We start from the raw sequence: 14327 nt of genomic DNA, 5'->3' as shown, positions 1-14327 counted from the left end.
CCCTCTGGTGTGTTTTTTTTTCCATGATAAAGGAAACAAAAGCCACATAGAGATTATGTGAATAAGTAAAAATAGTGCGGCTCAGCAATATTTGTAGAAATGCACACCTGTTATAGAGCAACAGAAGCATAAGCAATTTGCTGGTTGATTAGTCAGGCTAAGCTAACCTGCTGTCTGATGCTTTACACATTATGCAAGCTTATCTTCTGGAATTTTAATAAAAGTTTATAATAACTTTTAGCTTCTACACTAACTGCTGGTGTCTTTAGTGGTGGCAAATATTTCATAACAGCTTAATTTGTCACGCAGCATGCTGTCGGTGTGCAGCAACAGGTGGGGGAGGGGTGCTTCTATTCTACTCTGTCAACCCATAGAAAATTCCAGTGACTCCAGCTCAGACACTTTAAACAGCAGAACAGGATATTTTAACTACTTTGAAACTAATTTAAAAGTATTAAAACCCTCGGTACACTAGCAGCAGTGTGTAGCAGCTGCTGCTCCTCCTGGGATGTTGCTGTGAGAACTCGGAGAGGTTACAGGGTGCAGTTATACGTGTTTGTTATCAAGGTTGTCGGGAGCAGCACATCAGCCAGGGGGAGGGGGGCCCAGACCCTTTTTATCAAGCCACAACACCACTACCACCACCTGCCAGGGAGGATGGGTGTTCCCTTGGGCCAGCACATGACGTGGTTTTGGTGGCTTATTGAGACGTTTCTGTTTTGAAGGAATAAGGAGAGTACTAGTAGTAAAGTTAAGGGGATAGTTCATCTTTTTAGACTCTAAATCCGGATTAGTTGGTCGCAGACACTGAAAGCTGAACGCTTTCCTGGTGATTAAAAAACAAATAAAAAATCAATTTTATTTTTAAATTTACCCTTCCTTATATTTTTACTTCATGGAAACACTTTTTTATGTTCCGTTCTGAGTATTCATGAAGGGGTAAATAATGTCTTTAGAAATAACGGCCCAAGTCAGAAATGGTAAAGATGGTTGTAAAATAGCGGCAACGACGTTTTTACATCTTTGGTGGGATTGGGCAATAAATCATAAACAATGTGATAAACATGATTGAAAATGTCCGATAAAACTAGGCTAGTTGGATCAACAGTTTCCTTTGGTTACCTAGCAACAACCTTGTTAATGTGTACCGCAGTAGCTTTATATTTAGCCACCTGACATTCCTGCTTAAAAATATAAAATAAAAACAACGGTGTGGAGTGAACGGACTATGTAATTAATTTGGCAGTTTTGTAGACATATTTCAACCAAAAAAAAAAAAAATCTATTAATTATAGACACAATGTTCAGCCAGGCCATAGCCCGGGGTCTCTTTCTCTCGAGCTAGCCGTTAGCTTCTTCACCACTGGAGCAGCTAGTTCGGAAATGTGGAAAGCTATTGCAGATAAGAACTGAAATCTACTTCAAAAACCACAAGCTATCCATTTAAAGCCATGTTGCCCCGAGCTTCATGTAAAAGTCTTTTCTTTCACTCTTTCTTTACCCCACATTGCCAAACAAGCTAAGCTGGCTCAGTTTTTCCCCAGCAGCGCTTTTACATGTTTGTGCTTACATCAGCTACTTCACAAAACGTGTCACTTCAGAGTCCTTCGCTAAGCCCGCAGAACACAACAGAGACAAGGTTAGTGGAGACAAAAAGCCCATCCATTATCTTGTTGTTCCTCTCTTTAGCTTTAATTCATCTACTTGGTAATGATTTACAACACAGCTTTAAACTGAATAGAGGTTTTTCTAAAATGCTTTTGGTTTTGATTGAAGTTCATTAAGAGCTTATTTACTCTTAAGAAACGTTCCACTTGTTACACAGACATGTTTCTCTTAAGCCCCGTCCTTAGTGGGAGCTTGAGTTCACAAGGTTGTTTTGAACAAGAATTTTATTTTCACTTTAAGCATCGAGTTTTAAGGTATCAATTTCTTGTCATTTTTCTCTTAAGGTGGGGATACATGCAAAGGAACATGTCTGAACATGTTCCTTTGCATGTCTGAACATGCAAAGGAACATGCATGTCTAATTTAATCAGACTACAGTATGAGGCTTTCCAAGGAAACATTGAATGGCTTTAGTCGTTTAAAGTGTGGGAAGGTTGAAAACGAGAAAATCCCAGATACATCACAACCAGTCGGAGCAGTAGGATGGCGTACAGTCTGGGAGAATCGCTGTATTTCCCATGTTCCTCAAACCAGGAAGCAATAATTGCCTTTGGATTATATTTCATCATGCAAAAAAGGGGGCTGAATATGAATGTAAATTAGTGATATTTGACTACATCGGCTTTGGGATCAGATGACATCACTGTGTGCAAGAGCTGAGCAAGTAAACAAAAGAGGACTTGGTGGGATTTCTAGACATTTCTCTTTCTTGATGTCCAGCTAATGAAGGCAGCAGCTTTGCTACAGTATCTTGCGAGAGTATTCATACCCTGCCAATTTTTTCATATTTTGTCAAATTATTTAATTGACAGAGAAACACTAAGTGTGGTGGAAGGAAAATTGTGTTTTCTGAATGAAAATCTCAAAAGTGTGGTGTACATTTGTATTCACTTATGACATGGAAAAAATGTTGCAAGTGAAATAATCTGTTAGTGGAACAACTAGCTTTTCAACAATATGAAGGAATTATTGACTGTGCTGTGAAGTTACTTGTAAGTTAGTTTTGTCTTAGTTTGAGTAAGCTAAGATATTTGCACTACAAACTCAACCCCCCCAAAAATACTTGGTAAGATGTTGTGTTTTTGCAGTGACTGTACAGTAGATGGAGAGGAAATAGGTTGGAGAGAGAAGAGGAAGATAGAAAGCAAACGAGAAATAGATCGAGGGGTTTGAATATTTCCACAAGAGCCTCATGATGAGTGTCATGCAAGGTAACATGTAAAAGCGACGCTCCGCTGCAAACTTTCCAAAGTGTTTTGACATCGACATGATGCGTTTGTGTTTGGAAGAAGACATGTTCCCCACTAATTTAAGGAGAAAAAAAAATACAACACAACAACAACGGTTTTGATGGAAACCATGCCGTGTGTTAGGAGGACATGCTGCAGGATGCCAACACTAAAAGACAAGCTGCATTTTAAATATAGCTGAATCATGTCACGGTTTTTCCAAACACTGGTGCTCAGCAGAATGGATGTCTCCACTGCTGCTGCTGCTGCTGCTTGCTGGTGTTTACTGGATGTCAGTGAAGCGAGGCGGCTCTGGTCCTCCTCTCGTCCTCCTCGCGTTGTCACTGTTTATCTCTTGCTATCTCGTCCCGCGCTCTCTGTTTGCTCTCCCTCTCTCTCGTCTTTCACACACATTTGTTTACTTTTTCCCCACTTCTCATTTGTGGCTTTTTTTTTTTTTTTCTTACTGCACATCTGCACTCCTGCCTCACCCTCTAGTTTCTCCTTTCTCCCAGTTTTTTTTTTTCTTTTTCCCTTCTGGTGAATCACAGGGCAGAAACAGAACCGGGTGTCAACTTGATGAACGAGGTCACACGCAGGCCCAGCAGACCGTGTTAAATGCTGGGTCATCATAAAGCCTCTCTCTCCCCCCACACCCTCCTCTCCCACCTCATCTTCACTTTAACATGCACATACAAAGTAGGCACGGCCGAGTCTCACTCCCTGCTCACATCTCGCTCTGTCGTGTAACTCTGACGTCCTGTGGTTCCTCAGAAACATCATCGCTACTTATCAGCCGGCAGCTTAAGTTTAATCACGGCAACCTGCTGGAGATAACCTCTTGTTTCCATTATGTCAATCACTTGCATCAAAAAAAAAAAAAAAAGGACTGTCCTTTGCTCATGAGTTATTATATTTGTGAAGTGAGAAACAAACTGGAGAAGTTCTGCTTCTTGATTTGACGTAAACCTGAAACCAGGGTGGCAGCTAACGATTAATTGATTAATCGGATAAAAAATTGACATATTCTGCCGTTTTTTTTTTTTTTATTTCACCACCTTAACATATTGTCTTCTGATATTATAAATAATTTTAAAAATATACTTTTCAAGTGCACTTATATGTAAGTATAATTTTATTTTTAAAATAAGGTAATAAACATTTAAAAATAAATGCTAACATGTTCAATTTAAAATCAAACTTGTTGATTATTTTTTTGGATTAAAAGGTGCTTGATAAGAGCTTTACATCATTTTTTACAGAATTGGGTGGAGCTTAAACTAAAGAGTTTGAGGATTTTTTTTAAAATCTTAAATGCAATATACATATATTTTTCTACAGTTTTGGCTTAGTTATTGCTCTAGGTTTTTCATCAAATGGCCTTTTTTGTCTGCATCCTCTAGATAACGCTTAAGAGATTACAGAATTAGTTGATGAGTGAATGCTGAATTAATCGCGATTTATTTAATTGACCATTTCAACATAACTGAACCGTTTATAATAGCAACTCCAGCTACGCTAACTTTACAAAGGTTTCTAGGTAAAAAAAAAAAAAAAAAAACACCTTCTCAAGTTATAGAACTAGCATATCTACTTATGTTAAACAAATAATCAATTACTTTATGCAAATCCAACCCCTGCAAAATTCGGACCGAGCCCGTTCCACCTGACTTGTCCCGTCTGCAGATCACCCCCCTCCTACCCCAGTGTGACTCAGCCCCGCAGTGGGCCTGCCCGGGCCTGGGGAGTGTTGCTGCTGCAGCCTCAGATAAGCTCCAGCCACAGGCTAAATTTACCCGGCCTCTCACTGGAGGCGACCAGACTCCAGAAAGCCGTCACCTTCTGACTCACGTGGCCATTTTTGAAGCACCACCAACGTTTTGGATAAAATGAAGGGTCTGGAGAGAGTCAGACATAAATAAATGCAGAGAGTGAGAAGAACACGAGACAAAAGGTGTTTCTGAGGATGACTTTATCTGAGGGAGGGACGCTTCCTGGTAAAGTCATCTCTGCAAACTTGTTTATGCAATCCTTTGAGAACGTATTTGTACCCCTTGAACTAAAATAATTTTAAAAAGCCTTTATTACTGTAAACTGAAAGGAAAAGGGATACGTGGTTTTAAAAATAGTTTACATGTAAAAGTCCTAAGTGTGACATTCATTTATATGAATCCCACCAGAATAAATACTCCTTTGAACCACCTTTTTCCTGTGGTCACAGCTGCAGGGCTGTAATATTTGGTGTTGTCTTCTTGCAACATCAATCTCAGTCTCAAATCTTTTGCAGCCTCGAACACATTTTCATCTAAGATCTCCCTGTTTTTATTCCATCTACAGTCTGCAAACGCGTTCAGAGGCTTAGTAAATGTTTAGATTAACTTAATAAAATCTCAGAATATCGAATAAGTGATTATTTCAGTTGGGCATACTGAAATAATTATTAAAAAATTTAACAAATGTTTTTGTGTTAAACTAAGGAATTTGATGTACATTTATTTTAAGTAATTATATCACAAAATATCTTTTTTTTAAAAACTGAGAAAGAGGTATCAAACTGCAATAGTATTAAACGTCTTCTTGTTACTTTTTATTGGCGGTTGGCAAAAAACTTTTAGTAGCATTACCGCCACCTACTGGTATGGAGTGTGGTTCGTGACGTTCTAATTCATACTATTTATACATAAGCATATCCATCTATCGTCCCATCTAGCTATCTATCTATCTAATAGTTAAATGTCGGAAACAAATTACAATTTTAATCTTAACTAAGTAACGATTGTTACACGCGGGAAGAGCGCGCGGCCTCATGGGATATCCTCTTTCCTTTTGCACAACAACAGTCATGGGCGGATACAAACTTATGGCTAAACCTACAGGTAAGTGGAAAGCGACACCTGCTTCAAGAAGAAGAAAGTCAAGCTCTTACTCCCAAGCAGATGAAGTAATGCTGCGTTCACACAAAACGCGTTTTGAGCGTCAGGCGCGTCTGGTTTAAGTAAGTGGAGGCGTCGAGGGCCGCTGAGGCGCGTTTCGAGCATCTAGCGCGGCGAGATTTGAACCATTTTGAGAGTTTTGACGCGTCCGACGCTCCACATAGACTGAATGTTGACCAGACCTGCCCGACACTCAAAACGTGTTTGGTGTGAATGCACCATGAGGGTAACTCCACAAAGTACTTAAGGGGGGTTATTTGACGTTTGAAGCCAATTTAAGAAGACATTATATCGTTATAGCTGATAAGAACATGATGATGTCGTGTTTTCTTTGTGTTTTACAGACCGGAGTTCCCATTGAGAAGCCAAGAGAGGTGATCCTCAACTCTAGGAGAAGATGCAAATGTCTTAAACAATTCAAGGTTGGTAGAGTTAATCACTTTTAGAGATATTTTTAAAGTCTTATATTTTGCCCAATGGGTTTAAAAGTTCTCATGCAACAGAATTAGATCCAAATATTCCCAGCTAGGGGAAAAAACTTTTTTGTATGTCTAGGAGTGTGTGGGATAAAAGATAACATTACGTTTACTGAGGTTCTTTATGTTTTCAATACCGAAAAGAAAACATGCTTCCTTGACTACTACCGCTAAAATATCATGATGAAGGACAAATAAGCTAGTTTTGTGATATGTCAGTGTTAAGGTTCCCACATACAAGTGCCGAAATCACTTCTCATTGACGTAGATGCTAAAAGAAAATGGCGTCATTTTGTCCGCAGAAAGATACTCGACAACAGGCCCGGATTGTACTATTTCGACGGAGATCTGTGTGAAGTGTTGTGTGTGTGTGTGTGTGTGTGTGTGTGTGCGTGTGTGTGTGTGTGTGTGTGCTTAAAGTTTTGAGTTGTTGTTTTGTCTGACCACAGCGTGTTCTTCCACATCTTTGCAGTGCTGTGACAACTTGCAGAGCAAAATCTTCCTTGCTTTCTTTCAAGATTTCTTCTTGCTACTATTTGTTTTAGAAAGGCCACACTGCAAAAACACAAAATCTTATAAAGTATTTTTGGTCTAGTTTCTAGAGCAAATGTCTGAGTACACTAGATGCAGGACAAAGCTAACTTAAAAGCAACATTGTAGCAAGAAATAGAAGCTTTTTTTAAAGTCAGTAATTCCTAAATATTGATGAAAAAGTACTAGCTACATGAAAAATAATTTGCAAGTAGAGTAAGACATTTTAACTTATGATGTGGGAAAAATGTATTGTTCCACTGGGCAGATTATTTCATTTGTAACTAATGCGTTTTCATTAATATTCAACAAGCAGTATTAGGAAAAATTTTCTTTTTTTGTTCTTTACATCAAAACATACCTTGATACCTTGATTCTTTCATGCATGTTTGAGAAATCCTTTAATTTGCTGTGGACACAACATCCAGATGTGCAAAACACCTGGGTGGACATAACCCCACCTTCAAGGAAGAAGCTCCTCCTGCAGTTTCCACATTTCAAGCTTCCAACCACAGAGAGCACCCATCTCCCCTGACTTCCCCACTAAGTCCCTTCAGACTAGCCAGCTTCAATTAGCAAACAGCTGATGGAACTGCGCATTTGCTGAGCTACTTCCTATTTCAAATCTGGTTAAGGGTTGCTAGAGGAGCAATGTTGGGATGACTTCCTGAAGGCAAAGTTTCAGAAACAGCAGGAGTTTTTAAAGAGGCAGACTCTCAATTTCAGGGTGCAAAGTATTTTTTTAACAACTGAAAGTAGTATAGTTACTTCTCATAGTAACTGTGCAATAAATTGGCACTGTGTGCCTGGAAAACACATAATACTGTCCCTTTAAGAAATTGTTGACTAAAACCAAACCCCTCTATCATGTTGAAAAGTTGCCTTTGAGTTGGTTTTGACTTATTTCAAGCATACTTAGATATTTGCACTAGAAGTTAGAACACAAGTACTTGGTAGGATGTTTTCTTTGCAGGCATATTAGTGAGTACAGCTAAGAATTGTCCTGCCTGAACTATAAACTGCAGCACCTCCAGTGTTACTACGTCCATCTTTGTCGCTGTTTTTAGGTGGACGGACATTTCTTGGTAGGTCTGCAGGTGTGCCAGAACAGGTGCTTGTCAGATAATCTAAGATTGAAATCTTGCTTTATAACTTAATCCTGTTTTAATCTAAAACAAATTATATCAGCGACTCAAAGCGACACGAGTTGAAAGCAATTTATTAGCAACGCCACGCTCCTTAAAAATGCGGATGAGGATGAAGAGAGGGGAAAATATCTGTGAACAGAAACCTGTTTGACCAAATGAAAAGATGCCAAAAACCTCAAACAGTCGGTTCGGAACAATTAGGCTGGTTCAGCGAGAAAAACTGGATACACTGCGGAGCCTGAAACAAGTAGATTTCTATCGTCTATCTATGTAAACACTTCCTTTTGTCTCCGTGGGATGAGTGTTTTCACTTATAGTGAGGAGTGCCTTCTGCTGTTTAAAAAGAAAACAGGCAAAGTGTTGAATGTGTAAAGACAGGCAGATCTTTTGCCACGACGGGGAATTAGTTCAACAGTTTGACCTTCTCTGACGTGACTCCTTTGGTGCAAAACGTTAAACTGAATGGAGGATCCAGGAGAATCTTTGCACATGAGGGACAAATCTAAAAAAAAAAAAACTCAATCTAAAAGCCTGAGGAAGGAGATGGATGTGATATGATCAAGGCTAAATTTACAAAATAATGGCCAAAAGTGATATTGGCATAAAACACAAAACACCCTTTTGGCAAAAAGGGATTAATATACCTCAATGACAAAGTCTCACAGAAGTGATTGGTGTGGTTATATATCCCAAGTGCTGTGAACTTGCATTTTTCATGCTAATGTAAAGTTTAGCTAAGTGGACAGAGTCTCACTGCCATCAGATGCTCACACCAGACAGTGTTTTTCAAAGCTCTCTTTGAAATATCACATTGGAAATTTCTGTTGGAAACGGTAAAATTAGAAATAACTTCTTCAGTTTCACAAAGCAGTTATTACGCGCGCTTAAGGTGGCTTTTGGCTTTTTTGAAAAGCCAAAATAGGTGCTTCTGCAGTCGATGAGTCCTTCAAGTTAAATAACATTTTCACATTGAGCTAAGGATATGGAAGAAACCTGCCTTGATTTGATAAAATAATACACGTATCTGCTTTCTTGGACGTTCTATTTATGCATCTGGGGCACATAAAAAAGCTATGGTGGACCGGTCTTGGACCCCGGGCCTTCAGTTTGACAACAGACCTCTAGAGAGACATTAATCGAGCCTTTAAAAAAGTTGGGTACTAAAATATTATTTTATTAATTAAATCTAAGCGGTTTTTATCTTTATTTTTGCCAAATTACAACAATGTGAAAAATGTCCAATGTTATTTAACTTTTTTAAATAGACACCTATTTATTTATTTATATTTTAGCAGTTTAATTGATCGTTTTTTGGATACATTTTTACCACACTTGGCCCTTGGAGTGCATTCATAGTCATTATGAGGCCCCTGCTCCACATGGCTTACCACAATTTACTTTCTTCCACCACGGCGAACCTCGGATGACTGTCAACAGATTCTCCCACCTGAGCCATTCGGTCAGAAAATCGGATTGGATTTGGATGAATGGATGAAGAATTGTTTTGCGGCTGCAGCGTAACAAGGTGAACTTGAGAACATTCGCAAGGCAAGCGTGAACTGAAATCAAATACGGACCAACGTTCACTAAGCCCAGTGAGCTCACTTCCTTCACTTCCTCCACCCTTTTACAGCTGTTTCAGCTTTTACTGTCCCACCGGCTAAAGCCCGTCACTCGGGCTCCCTCTGAGAGAGACCGCGTCTCCTCCGGCTCGTCTCGTGATCGCTGGCCTCAGTCGGAACGCCAGCGGGACCCGGAGGCTCTTTGAGCGGCCTGCCGGGTCGTCGAACGGTGGCTGAGAAGTTGCAGGCCTGCTGTCGGTTTAATGTCTGCCAGAGCCTTTAAAACTCACTCTGATCCAGAGATACTCCAGGCTTTATCACACCCCGGAGCCAGTAGTGCGGGTTTAACTGCTTTCAGCGGCCTAGCATGGACTTAAATCACAAACCTCCTGAACGTTTCACGCTATCCACGCTGTATGTCATCCCAGTAAAATGTCGGTCTGAACATCTTTGTCAAGGTGCAAATGGTAAACTTTAGATCCTCTCTGCTTTAAGAGCAAGGTGAGCTGGTTGTAGCCTACAGATTGAGGTCTTGTAGCTACATATGTAGCCGGGTATATGTAAAAACTAATATCTTTGGGCTGGGGGTTCCTGGTAAGCCACAAAGTGTGAAAAAGTTAATTGGAGTCATTTTCCAAGATGTGTGTATTTATGTTTAGATTTGGTGCCGGAAAAAAAAAAATCCCCAACAACATCAAACCATTGGGACTTTGACTGCACCAATTGCGGTTTTCTGGTCGATTGGTGATCAAACCTTGACCTGCTGAGTCCAATTTGGCCCAATACCTGTTTTTTTTTTTTTTGTCCGAAATATCGCTAAATATACCAAGAAAGTCGCTGAGTTGGTAACAGTGGGGTCACTATCGTTAACTGCAAACTTGCAGACATGACCTAGTGGGCTGGTCCATCAGTCAAACCTCCCTAACGGGAAAACAAAAGACAGTGGTTGAATTTTAGACCTTTGCTGAGGTTGATAAAATCGGAGGATAATATCGGCTTTGCATGACAGTATCGGCCGATCACCGATCTCCCAAAATGAAGGAAATCGGTGCAACTGGCACACACCTAATTGGGATCATCTTTGTTTTTACATTAATCTTTTTTTTTATTTCTTTCTTCTGCACCAAGTCGAGTCTCCAGCTCTGTAACGCGATCCCCCAGACGAGCCAACATCCAGGAGCAGAACAATGACACGTCACGCCCCCGCACGTCTCAGAGCTGCAGGAGTCACTGACGCCTCCAGCCTCACATCCACCCCACACGTCTGCCCGAACGCAGCAGCCTGGCAGCCGCTTTCATGGCAACATCTTCACCCCCACAGAGCACGCCGAGAGTCTGCTCCTTCTGTGTCATTCAGCGCGTTGTGAGTCGCACACAGAACGAAAACAGGTTGACCTTTTAGCGTCCGAGTGTCTTGACACTCGTTCGCCGTGCTCTGAAGGGTTGCTGGTGCCGCGGCATCTCGTCTTATCTCCGGCCAACACGCCTTGCTGTGACGAGGAGCGCCTCTGCCTCAGACAGGGCCAAGCTGCTTTTGCTGCTGCTGCTGCTTCTGGGCAGGGAACCAGAGAAGGGGTGGAAAGGAAAGAGAAAGAGGGGCGAAGGGGGTTGAGGTTAACTGCAGCAGGGGCGGCGCACAAACCGAGAAGGGGGGCGGAGGGGGAGCTCCCCCCCTCATCCACAAGCGCCTGACGACCACTGACAGCTGAGCTTCCCCTCTCTGCGGGGGTTTCATGACCACAAACTGACACTCCCTCACACACACGCACACACACACACACACGCATACACACGCATTGCTCCTGTTTAGCTGTCTTCTTTAACCCATTGGTGCAAATTCTGACTACTCTCAGACTGCAACAGGAAGAGATTAATTTAGAGTCGAAAACAGATATTTGCACAAATAGTTTTTTTTTTACTCACTGCCCAAAGTTAAATCAGACCAAACTTTTCTTGTTTTAGGTCAGAATAGTCCAAATTATTTCTATTTCCTAAATGTCAGAAAACTTAGCGAGAGATTGTTTCACAGTATTTTTTGTTTGTAACTTTCCTTGAATTTAAAACATTTACAGTCAGTCAGTATTTAATCTTTTACAATGTATGAATTGAGTCTAACCTCTTGAGTTTTATTCCACAAGCTTCTCACGATAGTTTGCAGGCGTTCTGGACCATTCCTCCTGACAGAACCGGTAACATTAAAAATTGTTATTTACATCATAAAGCGACTTTATTTTAGGATTTACATGTTCAGAAAGTGAGCAGGCAGGGTTTTAGTTTTCATTATAGTGTACTATCATTTCGTTATGAGTTTTTGTTTGTCTAATTCAGTTACTTTTAATCAGTTTTTAAAGAGTGTGTTTGCTCTTTTTTATTAGTTAAATACTGACTAATTAGGTTTTTTTGGCTGTAGTAGCAGTTTTACCTTGTGTCCTGGTGTGTGGTCATTTGGAGCAGCGGGAGCAACAGGTGAACGGGGACATTTGGAGGAACAGAGCGAACGCTTTTGTCTCCTCCTTTGACTTCTGGACCTTCGCTGTCACTGCTGATATACACGAGGACAGCTGTGAAAATGATCTCCTCTCTGATTCACGCATGTGGCGGCGAGCGTCACAGCCGTGCCAAAAATGTGCACAATTACTGATTTTCTTTCTTCTGTCCTGCAGCACTAAAAGCATGTCACCATTAGTTAACCTAAGAGAAACGGTGGAAAGCTGCTGCTTGAGTCAAGATGTGGGAAGGAAGTGTTCACCATGGCACAGATAATGTCTCTGTGTTGGCTGGTTTTTGCAACACGGTGCTTTTTATAGGCCATCTGATGGTAAACATTTGAACAGGTCATGTCCAGCATATGTGGGATCTCTTTGTTGTAAATTTAGTGTTTTAATGTGGCACACTTAAAAAAAAAAAATCTGCATTTCAAATTCCAAATTTTTACTTTTTAGTTTTTTAGTGTTGTAAGGTTAAAATCAACAGGCATGTCAACACCGGTACGATAAATGATGCTGATAATAGGTCTGTCACAGATTTAGAGTAGCCTAGAAATGATGAAGTATCTGATGTAGACCTGTTGGTATGAGGCTGGAGGGGCAAATGAAAATCTGTGGTAACACTTTATTAGAAGGGGTGTGACACTGTCATAAATACGACATAATACATGAAGAAGTCTTTATGAATGTCTTTCTGATTGCTGTCATGTCCTGTCATTCGGTAAATAAAGACACTTTTAACGTGTCACTTTTGGTAAATAATGACACTTGAATGCAAAGATAGCACTTTTAATGGATTTTTAATGAAACTTGAAGCAACTTTGGATTAAAAGTGTCATTATTTGACAAATGACACTTCATGACAGAAGTCACAGACATTCATAAAGACTTCTTCGTGATCATAACAGGTGTTTTGTCATGTTTATGACAGTGTAATGTCAGTCTTATGCACACAACTTTAAATAAAGTGTTACCAAATCTGCATAGGGCCCCAAAAAGGTTGTGGAGATGTTGTTCTTCAGCAGGGAAGGTGGTCAGAAAAGGTGGATGAAGCTAAATGCAGGACAATCCTGGGGGGAAAAAAGTGGCTGTTCACCTTCAAGTAGGACAAAAATCTGAAATGTCCAACCCAACTAGATCAAAGCATCTCAATGTGTCAGTGAGCCAAAGCCTCAAACATCCAATAGGAGTTTTTCTTTTAAGCTCGATTCAAAACAAATTTGGAAAACACTTTGGTCTTTGGGCATGTAAGAAGACTTGCTGCTGTAACTACAGCAAAAGATGGTTCTACAAAATATCAACTCACATGGGCTGATTAAAAACTCACACCACACTTTTCAGATTTATTTATTTATTTTTTTTTTTGTTCTTTTTAAGTAATGCATTTTATCCATCAACGTTACAATTGCAGTAACTGACTAATGGCCTTTCTCCGAGTCACTTTTGCTTTCCCGAAGACAAACCTCCTTACAACAAACCCTGGTTCTGGTCCGTTTGTACCAGCCCGTTTATAAAAAGCACTGAAATTCCCACCATATTCTGATCTGGGTCTTGGGAGCAATTCTAGAAAACATGGCCATGACTCAGAGCCAAATTGGGGCATTATTTGGACTGGGCACAGGGGATTGTGTTGATCTAAACTGCAATATAAAATCCATCCTCTGAGATATTTTCAGCCTGAAGTTTTTTTTTTTTTTTCTGCACCCACTTGTTCTAATCTTCTGCACGGGAACATCCTCCCCCCACCCGCCCCCCAACTCATTTCTCCCATCATTTCTTTATGAACATCTCCTCAGACCTCTCCTATTTTAGTATGTTCCACCAGGCATGATTTACCGTCTTCCACAGGGAGAGACCTGGCTGAGCCCCCCCCCCCCCCCCCTGCCTAGTCGTAAAAAAGACACTGTGTGTCTCCGTGCGGTTCCCACTCCTTGGGGGGGAAAGAAAGGGGGGTGGGGGGGTCATCAGCTCTTAACGCAGAGCGAACAGGAAAGTCCACCCGGATTCACCAGCAGCTCTTTATAAGGAGAAGGGAAAAAAGGCCCTGGTGCCTCTCTATATTTAGATGGACTTTATTGGGCCTCTTGTCTTTGCTTGACTGCTCTCTCCTCCCGTGCGCTGCTGTTACCAATCATTCACCAGAGCCATGTGGGAGGGCGCCCTCCACCCCACCGCACAGCCTGATAGTGATCTCAGAGATAATAACAGAAGAGAAAACAAGGGAGAGACGGCGGAGGAATGACAGTGGTAGGTGGTGAAGGAGAGGGTTTTTTTCCCGTTTCCTTTCCCCTTCT

At 40.9% G+C, this 14327-nt stretch overlaps 1 long non-coding RNA gene across 1 annotated transcript; it reads left to right on the top strand.

Annotated features, from left to right (window-relative positions):
* The first annotated feature begins 88 nt into the window (after positions 1–88).
* Positions 89–13886, top strand: LOC103465079 (uncharacterized). The gene is made up of 3 exons (XR_533747.2): positions 89–1639; positions 6175–6252; positions 10676–13886. It is a non-coding gene; the product is annotated as an uncharacterized LOC103465079 (long non-coding RNA).
* Positions 13887–14327: the final 441 nt, after the last annotated feature.

This window comes from Poecilia reticulata, chromosome 5 (genome assembly GCF_904066995.2).
Source record: "Poecilia reticulata chromosome 5, P_reticulata-male-v2, whole genome shotgun sequence".
In the NCBI taxonomy this organism is placed as follows: domain Eukaryota; kingdom Metazoa; phylum Chordata; class Actinopteri; order Cyprinodontiformes; family Poeciliidae; genus Poecilia; species Poecilia reticulata.
Note: the sequence above shows the minus strand (reverse complement) of the source record. Positions and strands in the feature narration are given on the sequence as shown.